General features: G+C 40.3%; 1 protein-coding gene across 1 annotated transcript in view; it reads left to right on the top strand.

Moving 5' to 3' along the window:
• brinp2 (bone morphogenetic protein/retinoic acid inducible neural-specific 2) overlaps positions 1–17,734 on the top strand; it is a 161,286-nt gene that overhangs the window by 131,422 nt on the left and 12,130 nt on the right. The window lies entirely within an intron of this gene.

The raw sequence follows: 17,734 nt of genomic DNA, 5'->3' as shown, positions 1-17,734 counted from the left end.
TGTATTTTCAGCATAGCAGATATTGTCACAACTTTTTTTTTTAAGTGTCAGTTTGGGGCTACCTGACACCCAGGGCTATAGATAGCTGAGTTCTTCCCTTCTGTTGTCAAATGTGGGAAAGAACAAGGGATTTCGGCTGTCTCTACATGCCCACAGAGTACAGGACATATCAACTCAGTAATCTGAGTTGGGTCAGACGGCTTCAGGTCATAGCTCCATGTGAGATCAACCACATACCAATAAATAAATGCCCTCATGGAAAGGCTAAAAGCAGCAATATTCTATATACCAATCTATCTAGATTGAATATATATTTTATCAACATTTTGAAATTTGCGTGTCTAAGACAAATGTAAATAGTGATGTTAATGCAATTTTATAAATGCATTTCTGAATCAAAATGTATTCTAATAAGTAGAGTTTGCTTAAAAATTAAATTGTTTTCCCAAAGAAGTAGTTTTCATTTATAATTTAGGAGAAGCAGTGAGGAGCTTGGCCTATTTGGGAGCCTCCTGGGTGAAGTGCCCTCATGAAACTGATTGAGAAGTTGCCAGTGTGTAAAGTTTCATCAGGAATACTGTGAAGAATTTAACAACATATAACACATTAATATATATATATATATATATACACCACAATGTGTCGAATGACAACACATCTAGATACACTCATAACACCCAGTGTTAATTATTATTTTCTCTTAAGAGACACTTAATATTGTCTCTAACTCTGCTTTCAGTAGTTAAGAGAAAACATTATTTTGATTATTATTAGTCTTTTTTATATTAGTGAAATCATATAATTTTAAATAAGTATTTTTTTGTAAGTATTTTACAGCAAAATACTTGCTCTGGGGAATAACTTTCATGGAAATGTAATTTAGTAGGTGTGCTTGTTACTTAAGAATAGTAATGGATTATAATGAATTAATTACCTTACTTCTCTTGCTTTATTATCCTTGGTGTTTTACATTATACAAAAGAATTACCATATAAATGCCATATAATGTGCCAAACTCTTATATTTTCTTACATTTTTATTTTACCACTGTAAAACACTCCCAATGTTTCAGTACAAAGCAAAGCCAAAACACATTTAATTTCAGAAAATTACTAAGCATGTGAGACATGGGAATGTCAGAAGTCCTCACTCGAGAAGCTCGATCAATAGGAGCCATCCATTGCCCCAGGCTCCGCAGTGAGCTTTGAAATAGAAGCTCATATCAGTAGCCGTGTGCTCGACCAAAAATGGACAAAGACTGAGTAAACAACATGGGAAATCATTTAATTTCTTTAAAATCTTCCCACATCCAAACGGAATCTCTATAGATGCAAGACTTGCCTGTTTTTCAGTTAGCATATGGATCTTGTAGCCAGCCCAGAGATACCAGTGTCACAGCTAATATATACAAACTCAATAAATTTCTGATTGGTAGGGTCAAATATTGCTCTTTCAAGACCAAGTGTCAGTGCAGCTGAGTTAGTACACATGACAAAGTCATTAGCCACTCTGAGCTAAGCAAATACAAACTGTATGGCTTTGAATTAAATAACTAACAGCACTAATAAAGTTCTTTCAATTGAAGCAGTCTATACAAAATAGGGTTAGGGGTATTTTTTACATATTATAACACCCCATCCACCAAACCCCACCATGCCCGGTCCTGACACAATAATCCCAACCAAATCCAAAAGACATCTGAAAAGTCTCAATGCATACAATAAGATGAAAAACAACAACAAAACAGAGTAAAGAGATTAGTATTATACCTTCCCTCAATCCACCTCCAGGGTGTGTACATCATTGAAGTAGGTAATAAATTGTTGCCATTTTAAAAAAAAATTCTTCAGCTCTGCCTTTGATGTTATCCTTAATTTTTTTTCAAATTTTAAAAAGAAGATTAAATCTTTAAGCCTAACTGATATAGAGTGGGCTTGTGAAGAGGTCCAAGACAGCAATATTCTGCACCGAGCAAGCAGTGACGCAAAAAACAAACAAACAAAAAAAAAAACTGCTAGCTTGTTTATGGTTTAGAGGTTGATGCTGACATGAAACTGCAAAGATGGCAATTAAAGGACAGACATCTAATTTGACTTTAAGAATGTCGGAGACAGTTTTGAAGAAAATTCAACTGTAAAGTTTGCAAATTGGGACAGAGTGCAAACATATGACTTCATGACATATGAGGTTACAGGGTGAACGTTTGCATTTTCACATACTTCAGGAACGTTGGGATATATTTTAGATAGTTTAGTCTTAGAAAGGTGACCACTTTAAATTATATGAAACTAAGTCCAGCACACGAGGTGGTGGTATGTATATTATCTAACACTCTGCCCCAGTGATCATCCTCAAGCTCTAGGCCCAATTCCTCTTCAAAAGCACTAATGGTTTTGATATTGTGAGAATTCTCCTTTTACCACATTGTCATATATATCTGTGAGATAATACCACCCATATGAGGATTCAGATTGAACACCTCTTCCCATGCAGACTTTGTAGGTAAGGAGGGCAACCCACAGAATAGGGAGGAGACGCAATGCCTAATTTGAAACAAATGGAATAGGTGAGATGGAGGCAGGTTGAATGATGAGGATAATTCAGAAAAGTTTTCAGACATGTTATTAATGAAACGATCTTCAAAGCATTTTAGATCCTTCCTTTCCCAGAAAGAGAATGGTTGAGGCTGAGATAGATTTAAAATGACACCAAAACTGATTTGAGAGAGGTACATACTTTTGTATTATCATGTAGTGTGAAAGGGGTATTGGAAGGGAGGAGAACACCATAGCAGGGAGGTAGGTTGAAATACAAGACTTTGCTTTTAAGTGGCACCATGGCAGAGAGGGGGCCTGCACCCAGAGCACCACTTTCTAAGTAGTAGCTGCCCAATAATAATGCATGAATGTGGGTAATGAGAGGCCACCACTTAGTCCACTCTTTTGAAATAAAAGTTTGGAAACCCTGGGAGTTTTTTCTGCCCATATAAAAGATTAGATTAATTGGTCTATATTCTTGAAGAAATATTTGGGTAAAAACAAAGGAATAGACTAAAAGAGGTAGAGGAATTTTAGAAGAATGTTCATTTTTACCATATTTATTCTACCAGGAAGATATAATGGTAGATCTGCCCATCAAACTGACTTCATGTATGAAATTAAAGGTGTAATGTTTGCCGCCATTAATGCAGAATAAGAACAGGTGACCATAACTCCAAGATATTATAATTTTGAACCCTCCAGATGAAAAGCTATGTTGGTTTGGTTTGTTTTTTGGCCAGATTGGTTCATGGGTAATCATTCAGTCTTTTTGTTGGTTTTGGAAAATTTCCCAAAATCATTTAGTAGGTGTATTATCTCTGGAATAGATGTAATTTGATCAGTAACATAAAGTAGTAAGTCGTCAACATATTGGGCTAGTTTATGTTGAATTCCCTTGTGGATTATATCCTGAAATACAGGTAGAGTTCTACACATTATTGAGAGAGGCCATCCTTTTATAAATCTGGTTTGCTAGGGAGAATCAACTCTAAAAGAGTTATGGATGTTTGTCTCAATGTTGGTGGCAGCAGGATTCCTCAAATACAGCCAAAAGTAATGGGGCCAATTTAACATGAAATTTCTTATCAAATTTGGAAGGAAACCCGTCCGGGCCAGATGATTTCATAGATTGCATTTAATTAATTGAGTTAATGATCGCATTTAAGGTGATGGGGCTGTCAAGTTCAGATGTCAATAGAGGGTCAACTTTGAGAAAATCAGCATTTTAAAAAAAATGGCTCATTTTACCCGAATTGTCAAGAGCTCCAGTAGTGTACAAAGAGGAGTAAAAACTTTTAAACGTTGAATTAATTTCTACAAGATCCGAGGTTAATGCACCACTGAACTGCATAATCTGAGTAATAGAGTGCGAAGCCGCTTGGCTACACAGTTGGTGGGCCATGAGCCGACCGACCGTATTCTCATATTCATAATGATTTCCATGTGTTTGTAAGAAAAGCCTCTCTGCCTCACCTGTAGATAACAAATCAAATTCTGCCTGCAAATTAAGCCTTTGTTTACGTAGCTCAGGTGTCGGGTTAAGAGCATATTGGTCATCTATAGCTTGAATATTATCAGATTTCTCTTTTTTTCTTATCCTTCCATTTCTTGTTGACATTAGCAGAATAGGAGATTATCTGTCCTCTTAAAAGGCCTTTAGAGTTTCCTAAAGTAAAGAAAAAGAGCTTGAATCGATTTGATTAGTAGAAGAAAAACATCTTTTAAAGTAGAAATATACTCACAAAATGCTGAATTGGATAAAAGCAGAGCATTGAGCCTCCATAATGGGGGAAAGAGGTGCAATGCGAAAGTAGGAGAATGTCAAGACTTAAAGGGGCATGGTCTGAAATAACAATGGGTAGATATTCAGAGTTTACAACCTAAGTTATTAATTAAAAAGTAATCAATGCAAGAGAAAGATTTATGAACACGAGAAAAATAATATAATAAAAAATAAATTTTTTATCAAAGTTTGGGGCATATAAATTCACCAAAACTACAGGCATTTGTGAAATTTTCTGTTCCATAATCACATATCTACCATTCACATCAGAAGTAGCTTTATCAGAAGAAAAGGGCACAGCCTTACTTATCAGGATAGCAACTCCTCTGGACCTGGAATCAATGTTGGAGTGGAACATATGTGATGTCCAGTGGGTTTGCCTGGTCCCCCTGGCTCTCCACGGTGGGAGGCGGGCCACCACACTCACCTTCTGTGCCTCCCTCGCACTAGCACTGGCCAGGGCTCACTGCCCGGGAAAACTCGACATGAAGTCACCATGACTTACTGTCACACTCACTGACGATTTAGGTTTCCATTGTCTTTCAGAAGCCATAAGTTCTTTCTGGTTATAATTGTAAACTGATTAATTGAAAAAGGAGGCACCAAGTCTTAGAAATGATTCGGGTTGCCTGAAAAGCACAATTAAAAGACAAAACGCATGGGAGATTCTCACGCATATGCTTAGCTGGAAGTCCTCGGTTCTGCAATGAATCTTAAAATACAATTTCAGGAAAGTTAACTAAAACAAGAAATGTCTCTTGATACACATTCATTCATTTTCTGTACCACTTATCCTACACAGGGGACTCAAGGCAAGAGACACCGCAGGCAGGGTGCCAACTGATCGCAGGGCATAATCTCTCTCTCTCTCTCACACACACAAGTTGTTGTCAGTCAGCCTACACTGCATGTCTTTGAACTGTGGGAGGATACCAGAGTACCCAGAGGAAACCTCTGAAGCACAGGGAGAACATGCAAACTCTGCACACACAGGGGAGAGGCAGGAATCAAACCCCCAACCTGTAGATGCAAGGCAAATGTGCTAACCACTAAGCCACTGTGCCCCAAAATTAGTGTAATATAAAAGAGTAAAAAGCCTTACTGAAGCTATATAGTTGACTTATTGAGTATGATAAATTAAACATGAACTATCAAACAACCTGACATGCATTGAAATATCAGCTACCGATTGGGAACTTACAATCAGTGCATGCAGTGGAAACAAAGACTGCATTCAACAGAGTACACAAAACCTGAGTTAAATTTAAGCTGTTGATCTCTTTCTGGAGATAAAGCTGGTATGATATGATGTGGCTTTTTTAAAAATCAACAGTTTAATCAGGTCTTGAATGGGTAAGCAAACCCTCCCTTGGATTTCTCTACATGTATACTCCTTTAATAGAAAAGTTAATTTGACAAAGACAACACTCCTTTATGTCACTCAGTACTATGAATGCTTTTCTTAACTGAGAACTTCGGACAGTTCTCCTTATTCCCCACTGTGTTGCTCCAAGGCTTTTTACTAATGTGAGATTTCGTAATTGCTGGTGCATCACTGTGCCTTGCCGGAAGGAGACTTCTATTCGTCTGCCCTGCTGAATTATGTATTTGCTAAGATCAATATGTAGAAGTGAAAATTGACATGTACATGAGGTTTTCTCTAATGTTGTGTGCATGAGTGTCTATAAAGAGACTCTGAGAGGTCCACTGTGTGTTATTACTGACTGATTTAAACAGGTGAGCTGCAGATAAAAGGTAAAACTCTAATGTACTGCTCTGAAATGGAACTTCAAAGGGAAATGCAAATTTAAGCACATTCTAATGGCTGGCAATAATGCCTTAATGGAGGTGAATCTGAGATATGTGAATTATTCTCGGCTGAAGCATTTTTAAGATATATCTGATAAAGTTGAGATTTTATTCTGGACAGATAATGATTTATTAATGATATGAGTATGTGTTGTGTTGCTGAAGTCAAAAAGAAAGTTCCCTTTCAAAGGGAACTTCACGTTGTGTGAGCTCCACAATATGGGAAGTGCCCTCGTGCCTGATCGGCATGTAGCTTGTGTAACATCATGCCTATTTATAGGCCTGCTGTGATCAGGTAACAAGCCTGTCACTTGATGTAAAAATGGCACCTTTGAACCTTGCCATCAGCCTTATTGTCATGGTTTGGAGGCAGAGACAGGTGCAAGTGCAGATGAAGAGTTTAGTAACAGTGCAAACAAACACAAAAGTAGCTATGAACACTTGGCAAAAACACTAAGCCTAAGAATAACCATAAACCAAAGACTATAAAAGCAGCAACAGAAACAACAGCAAATAAAGATAAATGCAAGACAAGGAGTGCAATCCAAACTGTTGCTATATACACATTAACATGACGTGATTCAGGTGCAGGTCCATGTGCAGGTGCAGGTGACCATGATGCAGTGAGGTGCAGTGGCTGCTGGAGTTCCTTCTCTGATATTACATGACAGAACCCTGCCCCCCAAATGGCGCTACTACCAGAGCACCAGAAAACACTCCCTCCTCTGGCAGTCCTGGCCCTCTTGGCAAAATGTCTTCATGTAAAGGTATTGAGCAGTTTTGTTAGCGTTGTCAGCAGACTTGGGCGTGAGCAGAACTTGGTTGGCCTTGACGGCAACCTCAGCCAGGAACCTGGCGTCCTCTCTGAGGTTCAGGTATGGAGCGGTCTCTTCGGCACTGCAGAGAGATGACATCATATCCCCGGCCTGGCTTGAATGTGGAGCGATGCCTACTGCTTAGCCAGTGGAATGAACAAAGCTCAAGGCTGAGCCTGAGGGGGAAGCAACATTGCCCATGAAGCTAGAAAGGGGAGCAACTCTCTCCGCGAGGTCCAATGGGGAAGCAAAGTTCTCTGCGAGGCCAGAGAGTGGAGTGAGGTTCTCTGCGAGCCCAGAGAGTGGATCGATGCTCTCTGTGAAGCATGTGGGGGAGCGATGTCCTCCATGATGCAGGAAGGGGGAGCGACAAACAATGAGAAGCAAAGAAAAGGAGTGGCATCTTCAGCCGAGCAGGAAGGCGGAGTGGCATCTTCAGCTGAGCAGGAAGGCGCGCAACCTCCTCAGCCGAGCATGGAGGCGGAGCGACGTCCTCAGCTGAGCAGGAAGGCGGTGTGTCCAAAGTGGAGCCTGGCGTAGTGACATCCGAGGCAGAGCAGGGAAGAAAAGCGGAGGTGTTGGCCGGACCAGGAGGCAGAGCAACGTCTTTGAGTTGTTGTTTAATAACAATGCAAACAAACAAAAAAGAAGCTATGAACACATGGTAAAAACACTAAGGCTAAGAATAACCATAAATGAAAGACCATAAACACAGCAACAGAAACAACAGCAAAAAAAGATAAACTTAAGACAAGGAGTGCAGTGCAAACTGTTGCTATATGCACATAGGTGTTCGTTAACATGACGTGATTCAGGTGCAGGTGGTCCTATGACCATGATGCAGTGAGGTGCAGTGGCATTACATGATATTTATTATCTTCAGTGAGACTGCATGTCTGTCATTTGTGTAACACTCGCAAAAAGATTCTTCATTTCCTCTCTATCTTTAAAAAAATCTCTTTACTATTCTATCCTATTAAAATAAAAGAGAAAATTATGAGTGAGAGAGAATTCAGGAAGTGTGTTACACCTTGCTCCCGTTTCATCATGGGGGAGGATGGACACACTTTCTGTGTGAGATGTCTAGGAGTGGAGCGCACCAGGGCAGCCCTCGAGAGGTCTGACTGTGTGCACTGTGAAGCCTTACAATTAGGCAGCTCCACTCACGACTCGCTCTCTTTGCGGCCAAAGGGAGTTAGGTTTCAGAGTGTCACGGATCTGGATCAGGTCCTGGGGATCTCGTATGGATCTGGAAGAGGAGCCGGAGACTCATGGTCAGCCTGCTAGTAGGCCTGATCTGAGAATGATCATAAAGGCCAAGCAGACAGAGAAGGAGCGTTCCTCAGGGGCCGCGGAAGGACATATCAGTGGACATGAGGTTGTTAGGGCAGTTAGCCCCCAGTCAACTGTAGGGCCTCCCCTAGCCAAGGCTGTCCCAAGTTTTCAGTCTTCTCTGGTCAGCGATCTGTCACAGGGCAATGAAAATCTGATGCTTTCCCTCCAACAGAATGTGGAAGAGTTAACTTCAATAAAAGACCAAGACCTCCCTATATCCTAGGCCAGTTTATATTCCTAAAGTGCCTATGTCTGCTGCCCAGCCAGTAGAGTTGCAGGCTTTTTGCCCTCCTCCATTCCTCACAATGGAACAAAAGAAATTGCACCTATTGTGTCCAGTAAGGGTTCTCTGTACTTATATCCACCACTCCGGCCAGGGGTATAAGTCGGAGCAGCTGCTGGTCTGCTTTGTTGGCGACATTAGAAGTGATGTTGTGTCAAACAGCGCATCTCTAATTGTATAGTGGAAACAAATTCTATTGCCTATGAGGCGTGTGGTCTCACTATGCCTCTGGGCATAAGGGCTCATTCTACTAGGGGGGTGCCTCCTCGAAGGCTTTGTCCAAAGGGGTACCGTTACAGGATGTCTGTGTTGCAGCAGGGTGGTCTACACCGCGCACATTATTCAATATTACAGCCTGGATTTACAATCCACCCTGGGCTCAAGAGTCTTGCAGTGACCCTTGGGCTCTGATCTTTAGAATAGACCATGCCCTCAGTATGATGGACTGGGTATTCTCATACTCACAACGTGAAGCTCACACAATGTTTAGTTCCCTTTGAAAGGGAACGCCTGGGTTACTCATACTGATCATTAAATCATACTGGGGCATGTCTGTGAATTGCATCTTTTCTTCAGATAATAAAGGCTGACGGTTTGGTTCACAGGTGTGGTTTTTATATCTCGCAACATGCATAATTGTCACATCACCTGATCATGGCAGGCTTATAAATAGGCATGATGTTACACAAGCATCAGATAGCGGTCACGTGCGAGGGCGCTTCCCACAGCGTAAAGCTCATGCAACATCTCGTTCCCTTCTCAGGGAACAGGGTTACATGCATAACACAGATGTGTGTTCTATTTTGAAAATGGAAACTTAATTGTATTTCCAGTGGCTCTGGTGTTTCATTTTAGTGTTTTGCAAGGTTTCTCTGAGCATAGTGGTATGGTTCATGTTTGAAAAAAAAAATACCCTTCTTGTCTAGACCATGCCCAGTTCCAGTTCAGAATAAAGATACAGATATTTGAAGCACTAAACATGTACAGATACAGATACTGGAACTGTCTTACACCATTAGAACACACTGATAAAGTGCTGAGTTATTGATTTGTAAGACTGGATTGTACAGTTCTGTATGTGCGCTAACAACTATGATTATTTCTCTTCCATCTTCCTCATCACTCGCATGAATGACTGGATCTTCTACTGGATGACACATGGCCTCATCAGAACAGCTTGGTGAAGCACAAAATACATACGTTCCTCATAAAATTAATCTCTACCTACAAACACCCGTACTGTACAATATATATTGATGCCTTTTCTATTGAATTCTGGTGAATTTTTCAAATGGGTACCAAAACATATCTTTTATGCATTGACATTGGTGATCAGGATAGCTGACTGAATTACTTGCATTTGTTAACTACTTTAATTAGGCATGGCATGACAGAGTGGAATCTTTAACATTTAACTAAATAGACTGCAGGTCTTCTGGCATTTTACTGTATGTCTCCTCCATACTATTGTGACAACTGAACCTGCATGAGGAAAATAATAATATTGCTATTTCCGTATTGAAGTTATGCATTTTTCATAAAGGTGAATCTGATTTTTTTTCTTGGGAATCCAATTTATCACTTTGGAAAAACAATATTGTAAAAGATGATCTAGATCTGTTCTTGTGTCACTGTCCATACATTATTGCACTGTTGTAGACCGTCAGTCTGAGCACTCCCTCTAACAATTTGAGTTGGCAGAGGCAGCTGTGGCCTAAAAGAAGTCTGGGCATGAATGATTGAAGAAGGGCATTACATTAGTCAGAACACAGCATTGTAGACATATAACACCTTCCAAGTTGCTCAGGATTTACAGGCATATCATGTTGTGCGCATTTGGTGCCCTTTTACTTCATATCCAGTAAAGCACTATACTTGAACTTCTCAACACATAGAAAACAGTGCAGCCTCATCTTTCCTTTACAGGAATTCACATCATCTTTCTTTTTAATGATGTGAAAAATGATTTGTGCATCCCACACCTATGGAGATCCTGCAAGCCACCCACCTTGTGCTTATTTTAAGTAAACCTCATTTAAGTCAACCTCATTCATCCAGTTGCCCCATTTAAGTTCAGACCAGCTCCCAGTGCATTAACAACCTGTAGAATGGCACGCAGATATGCTGCAGATGATAGACCATTATAAACGCATGCATCACCCTAATTGCTGGTAATGTAAAACCTTAAAATGAGTTCAGATAGCATCATTTTTCCAAAGATATGAATAACCTAAGGTGGGGAAAAGATGCTGCATATTTGTGAAGTCTCTTTTTTCATGGTAGACAGCATAAGCCATTTAAAGAATGCTATAAAAAGTATGCATATAAATTAGATTGTAAAGAGATTGCATTATGAAAACAGTCAATATAGTTACGATCAAACAAAATTTGTCTGAAAAACAGCATACAGTTTGGTAGTAGTTTTTAGAAGAAGATGAGGTTTTAATTTTCTGGATCTGCTTTGATCTGCTTTGACAGATGGGAATCAGTGTTTTACTCAGGCTTATTCTCTGTTCTGAGGTTTTGGAGGCTGAGACCTTTAGAGCTCTTCTTGGCCTTGTTAAAAGGACACCCCAGAGTGCAATAAGGCGCAAACTGATTGCATGACACTTCCAACAGCATAGACATGGCTTATAGTTTGGTGTATACAGTTAATATCACAGGAAACATGTGCAATAAGTTAGGGTTACAACATGATGATTTGAGGTTTCTGTAAAAGAAAATGCTTTGATACAGGAAGTAATTTCAATTAATCCTCATATTCAGTTAATTTCAAAATATAATATTTTATATTTCCATCATTAAACTGTTTATAACAATCATGTTTATATTGCAAAGTTTCTGTTCAGATCTAATTAACAAAGTGAGATAAAAATTGATTTGAGTGATATGATTTGTATTATTCATCACATAGGTAGGTTTGTTTTTGTAACTATTAGCTATATTGCTAATAATTAAGAAGGCGATATAATGGATACTGTAATATATATTCTAAAAGTGGAGGGTTAAGTATCTAATCTCTATGTAATTGGACTCTCAGTATAATGGCATTCCCACAGAATAGTCCATAAATGCATGATACTATATGTTTAATTTCCATTCAGTGTTGTCACACCAAATATTGACTTTGTTTCACTTATCACTGTTTACTGCTCTTTATAGTATTTTTTTAATGTAAAAACATTTAATTTCATTATTTTTGAAGGCATCTTTGTTCTACAGCATTTCGTTGAAGGACCTAAGACCTAAGACATTTGCACAGTACTATATGTATAGTGTAACACACAGTTCAAATCATGGATCTCTCTGGCTTGATATTATTTCTGACTCTACAAATCGTCTGGGATACACATGTAACCGTACCGTCAGCCTCTATTATCTGAAGCAAAGACGCAATGCATAGGCATGCCCCAGTATGAAAAAGCTATGCGACGTCTGCTTCTCTTCTCAGGGAGCAGGATTACAAGCGTATCCCAGATGTACTCTTTCAAAGGGAACGCTGTGTTACGTGAGCTTTGTGTTGTGAGAACGAGAATATCCACTCCATTGTAATGAGGGCATGGCCTGTTCAAAAGATCAAGCTTGAGGGTCACTGCAAGACACTGGAGCCCGGATGTATATCCAGGCTGTAATATTGAATTAATGTGTTCAGCGTAGACCACCCTGCCATAGAACACACATCCTGTAAGGGTACCCCTTTGGACAAAGCCTTCGAGGAGGTGAGCCCAGTATTGGAATGAGCCCTTATGGCCAGAGGTTTAGCGAGACCGTGCACCTCATAAGCGATAGAGATTGCTTCCACTATCCAATTAGAGATGTGCTGCTTCAACACAGCATCACCTCTACTGTTGCCGCCAAAGCAGACAAGAAATTGCACCAATTTACACCACTGGCCAGAGCGGTGGACATAACTACAGAGAGCCCTTACTGGACACAGTAGGTGCAATTTCTCTTGTTCCAGTGTAAGAAACAGAGGAGGGCAAAAAACCTGCAACACTACTGGCTGGGAAGCAGATGTAGGCAATTTAGGAATATAATTCGGGCTAGCATATAGGAGGGCCTTGACTAATCTAGGGGCAAAGTCAAGCCAGGAAGGGGAGAGAGACAGAGAGAGAGAGAGCTTGTAGATCTCCTACTCGCTTGAGAGATCTCAGGGCCAGCAGAAGAGCTACCTTTAGAGTCAGAACCTTCTCTGACACTGACTCTAAGGGATCAAATGGGGCACCTAAAAGACCTTCCAGGACTATATAACCCCTAGAAACCTTATCCTCTGCATTGGGGAAAGCATACTTTTCTTGAGGTTCAACCTGAGCCCCAAGCTCCTCATGTGAGTTACCTGGATCGTGCTAGAATTAACCAGTAGTCCAGGTAGTTTAGTACACGGATGCCCTGGAGTCGCAAGGGAGCCAGAGCGGCATCTATATACTTTGTGAAGGTGCCAGGGGATAAAGCTAGCCCGATGAGAAGAACCCAATATTCTATGCATAACCTCCAAACTTGATCCTCAGGAACATCCTGTGACTGGGCAATATTTTTATGTGGAAATATGCATCTTTTAGATCTATCGTCACAAACCAGTCTTTGAACTGAATCTGTGGAAAGATAAGTTTGAGCATCAGCATCTTGAACCTGTATGTCCGAAGAGTATGGTTCAGATAATGCAGATCTAAAATTGGTTGCATACTCCCATCTTTTTTGCGGACCAGGAAACAACAGCTGTAAAAACCTCCTTCCCTCAAGGAATGGAGTACATGTTCTATTGCCCCTTTGTCCAAGAGGGATCTTAGTTCCTGTGCTAACGGTGTGGCTGCCCGGTCCCCCTGACTCTCTGTGGGGAGAGGTGGGCCACCACACTCACCTTCTGTGCCTCCCTCACACTAGCGCTGGCCCGTACTCCACTCGTGGATACCCAGGCGAACTCAAAACAATGGCGAAGGAACTGTCTGAACGCCACCCTTTGCTGTTTCACCTCACTGCCATTGTATGCCATGACACACAAGCGAGACCCGCTGCTGCATAGGCTTGGATGTCAAATCCGGCCCCCCTAAATTGCCTGCCATCTATGGACAGAGGTAGCTTGCAAGCACCTCCTACACCTTTGGCATAGCTAAATAACCGTGCTGTTCATTCCCCACAGTGGCCGAATAATCCGACGTCACAGGGTTATAAATATAGCTAGTGTATAGGTTTCCCCAGAAGCACGATATTTCATCATGCACTTCTTAAAAAAGGGGAGTTTTCTGCAATGTAAGGAAGATTTATATTCACTGGGGAGAAAGTGCTTGTCCAGCCTGCTACAAGCCACTTCCTCTTCTCTGTGCCAGTCTAGATTATGGTTTTCAATTGCCCTAGTAATCATTTCAAGCAGTTTTTTGTGAACATTCACACAAACGACCGACATACAATGTTGCTGTAGATAATAAGGCTGACGGCATGATTCACAGCACATTTTATATCACGCGATGCGCTTAATTGCTAAGTCACCTGATCATGGCAGCCTATAAATAGGCATGATGTTACACAAGCTTCAGATGCCAGTCATGCGCAAGGGCGCTTCCCACAGTGTGAATGTTGCGTGAGCTTGAGATCTCTTTGAAAGAGAACTTTTTTGCAGCATTTTGCAAGGAAGAGACCTGTCAGATCTACATTAGCATTCAGAAAGCACCTGGCCTCAGATAACTCGAACTGTCTGCCAATCCAGTCATCTGATTAATGGGAAAAAAATTCCTTCTACTTGTCAGAAAAAAAAGGCATCACAAGTTTCACGTCAGTCTCATCATGGCCTGGAACTGAAAATCCAAGCCTCAGATCTCTCCAGCCCAAAATTATCTTTGATTTTATGGTTAACATTCCAGGAAATCATTCTGTCTGACCTAGGAAAGAAAATGCCAGTGCCTGACCTCGGATTGATCATCCACCGGTCCAGCTATTTGAGTAAAAGAGAGAAAATCTCTTTGAAGAGAGATCTTTGAAGTTGAAATTTACATAAATTCTTAACTTATTTGTACTAACATGAGTATATTTCATGATCATCTCATTTCCTGATGGAAAAATCCAGACATAGTGATCTTCCAGTCATAGATTTTTTCTGACTTACATTCTGATTAGTGTAGCAATGGAACTTCTGTGCTATTGAGCTAATGCAGATTATATCTACAATGGTGTTTAAGAGGCACCAGGCAAAATTTTGTCCAATTGAGGCTGGAAATGGCCTAATCACAGCTCTGGCAGCCACTCATAATTCTACAGTGTGCAACTTCACATTCCCCTGACCAATCTCTGATTAATGCCTCTCCTGAACAACTCCTGCAGCTCCAAACTCAAACTCCTATTAGAGACAAAAAAGACATATAGAGGCTAGCGGCTATGTCTCTCATCATGCTGCACATAGCATATAAATCTTTTCAATCCTCCCATGAAGAAAAGAAAGAGACTTGTTCATATAAATTATACAACACTGATCAGTCAGAAGCAAAAAGAAGCTAGGAGGAAGACCAACAACCTGCATTTTCATATCCATAATCAGTTTAATCTCATTAAGATCTAAACACACCTGATGAGTTTTGATTTTTATTCAGTACACAGCGCTATTTGGTGATGACAGACTGGAAACCTCAGAGTTTCATCCACTCCTGATTTTTCATATTAAACTAGACGGCATTGGTGATGATAATTATGTTTTACCTCTATTTAGATGCAAAGCAGTTCATTACATGTATAATGAACTTGAGAATCCTATTAGCCTCAGATGAAAAAGCATATGACCAGATTATAATAGGTCATTCAAATAGGAAAGTCGGATATGTTTATCCAGTTGCAGCATGATATGAGAACTTTTATGCTGTTCTAGGTTTCATTTGAATATTTGGCCTACAACTCATTGATATCCTGAAGATAATTATCCAGACAAATCAGGCCTTTACTTGCAGGTGTAGTAATGTCTGTATCATAAAGTCAGATCACTGAGGTGAAAGTTGTACGCTGCAGAACGTGAATAAATATCTAACAAATGTAGAGTTATTTGAATTGTTTTTTGGTGTGGCCATTTCTAAACTCAAAAAAAAAAAAAAAAAAAAGGATCAACTCTTCATAATTAAAAGTGGCACATTTATAGTAAAGCAGTTTTTCCCATCACACCACATATAAATGGCATTATTTGGCATTCCAGAGATTCTATAGTTGCCCTCTCTGTATGTTTTTCATATCACTGATATTTTCCTTTCACGGTATATTGATAGTGCGTCCTTCTATCACAGTACTGTCTGCTCCTCTGAAGTGCTATGTTCAGACAGAGTTGTTTCCTATGGCTGGATTACAGTTTCTTGGCATCCCCTTTGTATCTTTTGTTCAGGGTTTGAGCAGCTTTTAAAGTCTTATTTCTGTATTTTGTGTTGCAGCATATCAGGGAGACATTACTTACAAGTAATATGTGCTTTTGAATGGATGCATTTTTTTCAATAAATGAAAAATAAGAAAATGGCTAATAGCACTCTACATTCCCCCTGCTTTCTTTGCCCTTTTGTGCTAGTATGTAAAAAAGGGTAGGTTAATTGCTGTTGTGTATTGGCCACTGACCCCCTCATTAAAGAGGTGTAATTCTGCACTGACCCTTCACATCAACAGGGGAGTGTGGCCCTTGCTTTTCAACTGGGTTTGAACACTGGACAACTATTCAGATATCAGGATGCAGGTGTGCACTGCATTGGTATAATGAGCAGCACTATGTGAGGCTTTGGAGAGAAAGAGAATTCTGTCTTCAGTGCAGTAGTGCTAAAACATCCAGAGCTCATTTACAGATGTCCTTTACTCCCTTATTTGGAGCCCTGCAATGCAAAGCCCATGTCTGGCATCTAATAGAACATAATTAGACCGCTACCGCTCTTATTTCTCTTCCTGTTTATGGTCATTTGGAATACTTAATTTGCTGCAGTGAATGAGGAAATGCAGTGTCTGTGATTGAAATCAGCCAGATTCCTTTATTAGTACCATTTTGAAGGAGCTCAATTGTTCATGAATTTGAACACAAAGTTGTAAACGCCAGAAAAAAGAGGTGGCTAGGCAGAGCACATTCCCTAAGTGTGCCACGAATACTAATGAGTCTTCTTCAGCAGCAGGGCAACCTGGAAAGAGAGAGATAAAGGGGAGAGGAGGGCAGGATAAGAAAGAAAGGACAAGTCACTAAGGAGAAGAGAAGTGAGAGATAAGATCCATCAGCCAGAGCAGCAAAAGGAAAAACACAGACCACATCAAGTCAAAAACACAGACAGAAAGACAGAGACAGGTGTGCTTTCATGGCTGTGTTTCATTGCTGGGCAAAGGAGACAGCCAGGTCTGGGCTGTCTTATACTGACCACAATTGAAATTCTTTCATTAGGTAACATTTCTATATAGTGGGTTGATTTATAGCAGTATACTTGTGTGCATTTTAACATTAGCACATCCATCTGCTTTTGATGGAAATTAAGCAATAAGCCTCATAGTGAGACAGTGATGAATGAGACAGTGTCACTTGTTAAATGATATAGTTTCCTAATAACATATACAGTGTGTGCGTACTTAAATGACGAGAGTAATTTGCATACGTGTGAGAGATGACAGTTCAATGCTGATAAAGAAAGTAAGGGTATAAAATGGATCAAAAAATGTGACAAAGATAATTATTAGAAAGTTGATTCTGATGAAGGTCACATTGATGTGTCTGAGATAGACTAAAGCGTGCAAGAGAGCACAGCTGGTCATGGATGAGTAGAACAGTGGGTAAACTGAGCTCAAACGACTCTCTGAGCCAAACCCAATGTTATCCAACACTGATTCAGTGTTATTGGTGGGAGACTATGGGCTTGCCGTCTTACATGGGATCATTGCACATTATAATTGCCTGGGACAGCAGGGTGCTCAGCGGAACCCAAGCTACATAGTCTGAACAAATCCCCAGGAGCTCGCCCATTTCTCACTGTCCACATCTGCACGAGTGTCTTTATTTCAGTCATTACCAAGGACTGCCGGTGTCAGCTCAACCATTTCTCAAAGTTAAAATGGGCATTAGGATAATTTGAATTTGATGTTATCCTTGAAGTCTGGTGTTTCTTGCTTATTCAGCGTTTTCAGCCAAGCAAACAGGACTGGTGCCTGTGTTCCACAGCTATCGCTAGTGCATTTCATGCAGGGA

The sequence above is a fragment of the Ictalurus punctatus genome, chromosome 7 (genome assembly GCF_001660625.3).
Source record: "Ictalurus punctatus breed USDA103 chromosome 7, Coco_2.0, whole genome shotgun sequence".
Classification (NCBI taxonomy): Eukaryota; Metazoa; Chordata; class Actinopteri; order Siluriformes; family Ictaluridae; genus Ictalurus; species Ictalurus punctatus.
The sequence above is the reverse complement of the archived record's forward strand: the minus strand, read 5'-3'. Positions and strand labels throughout refer to the sequence as shown.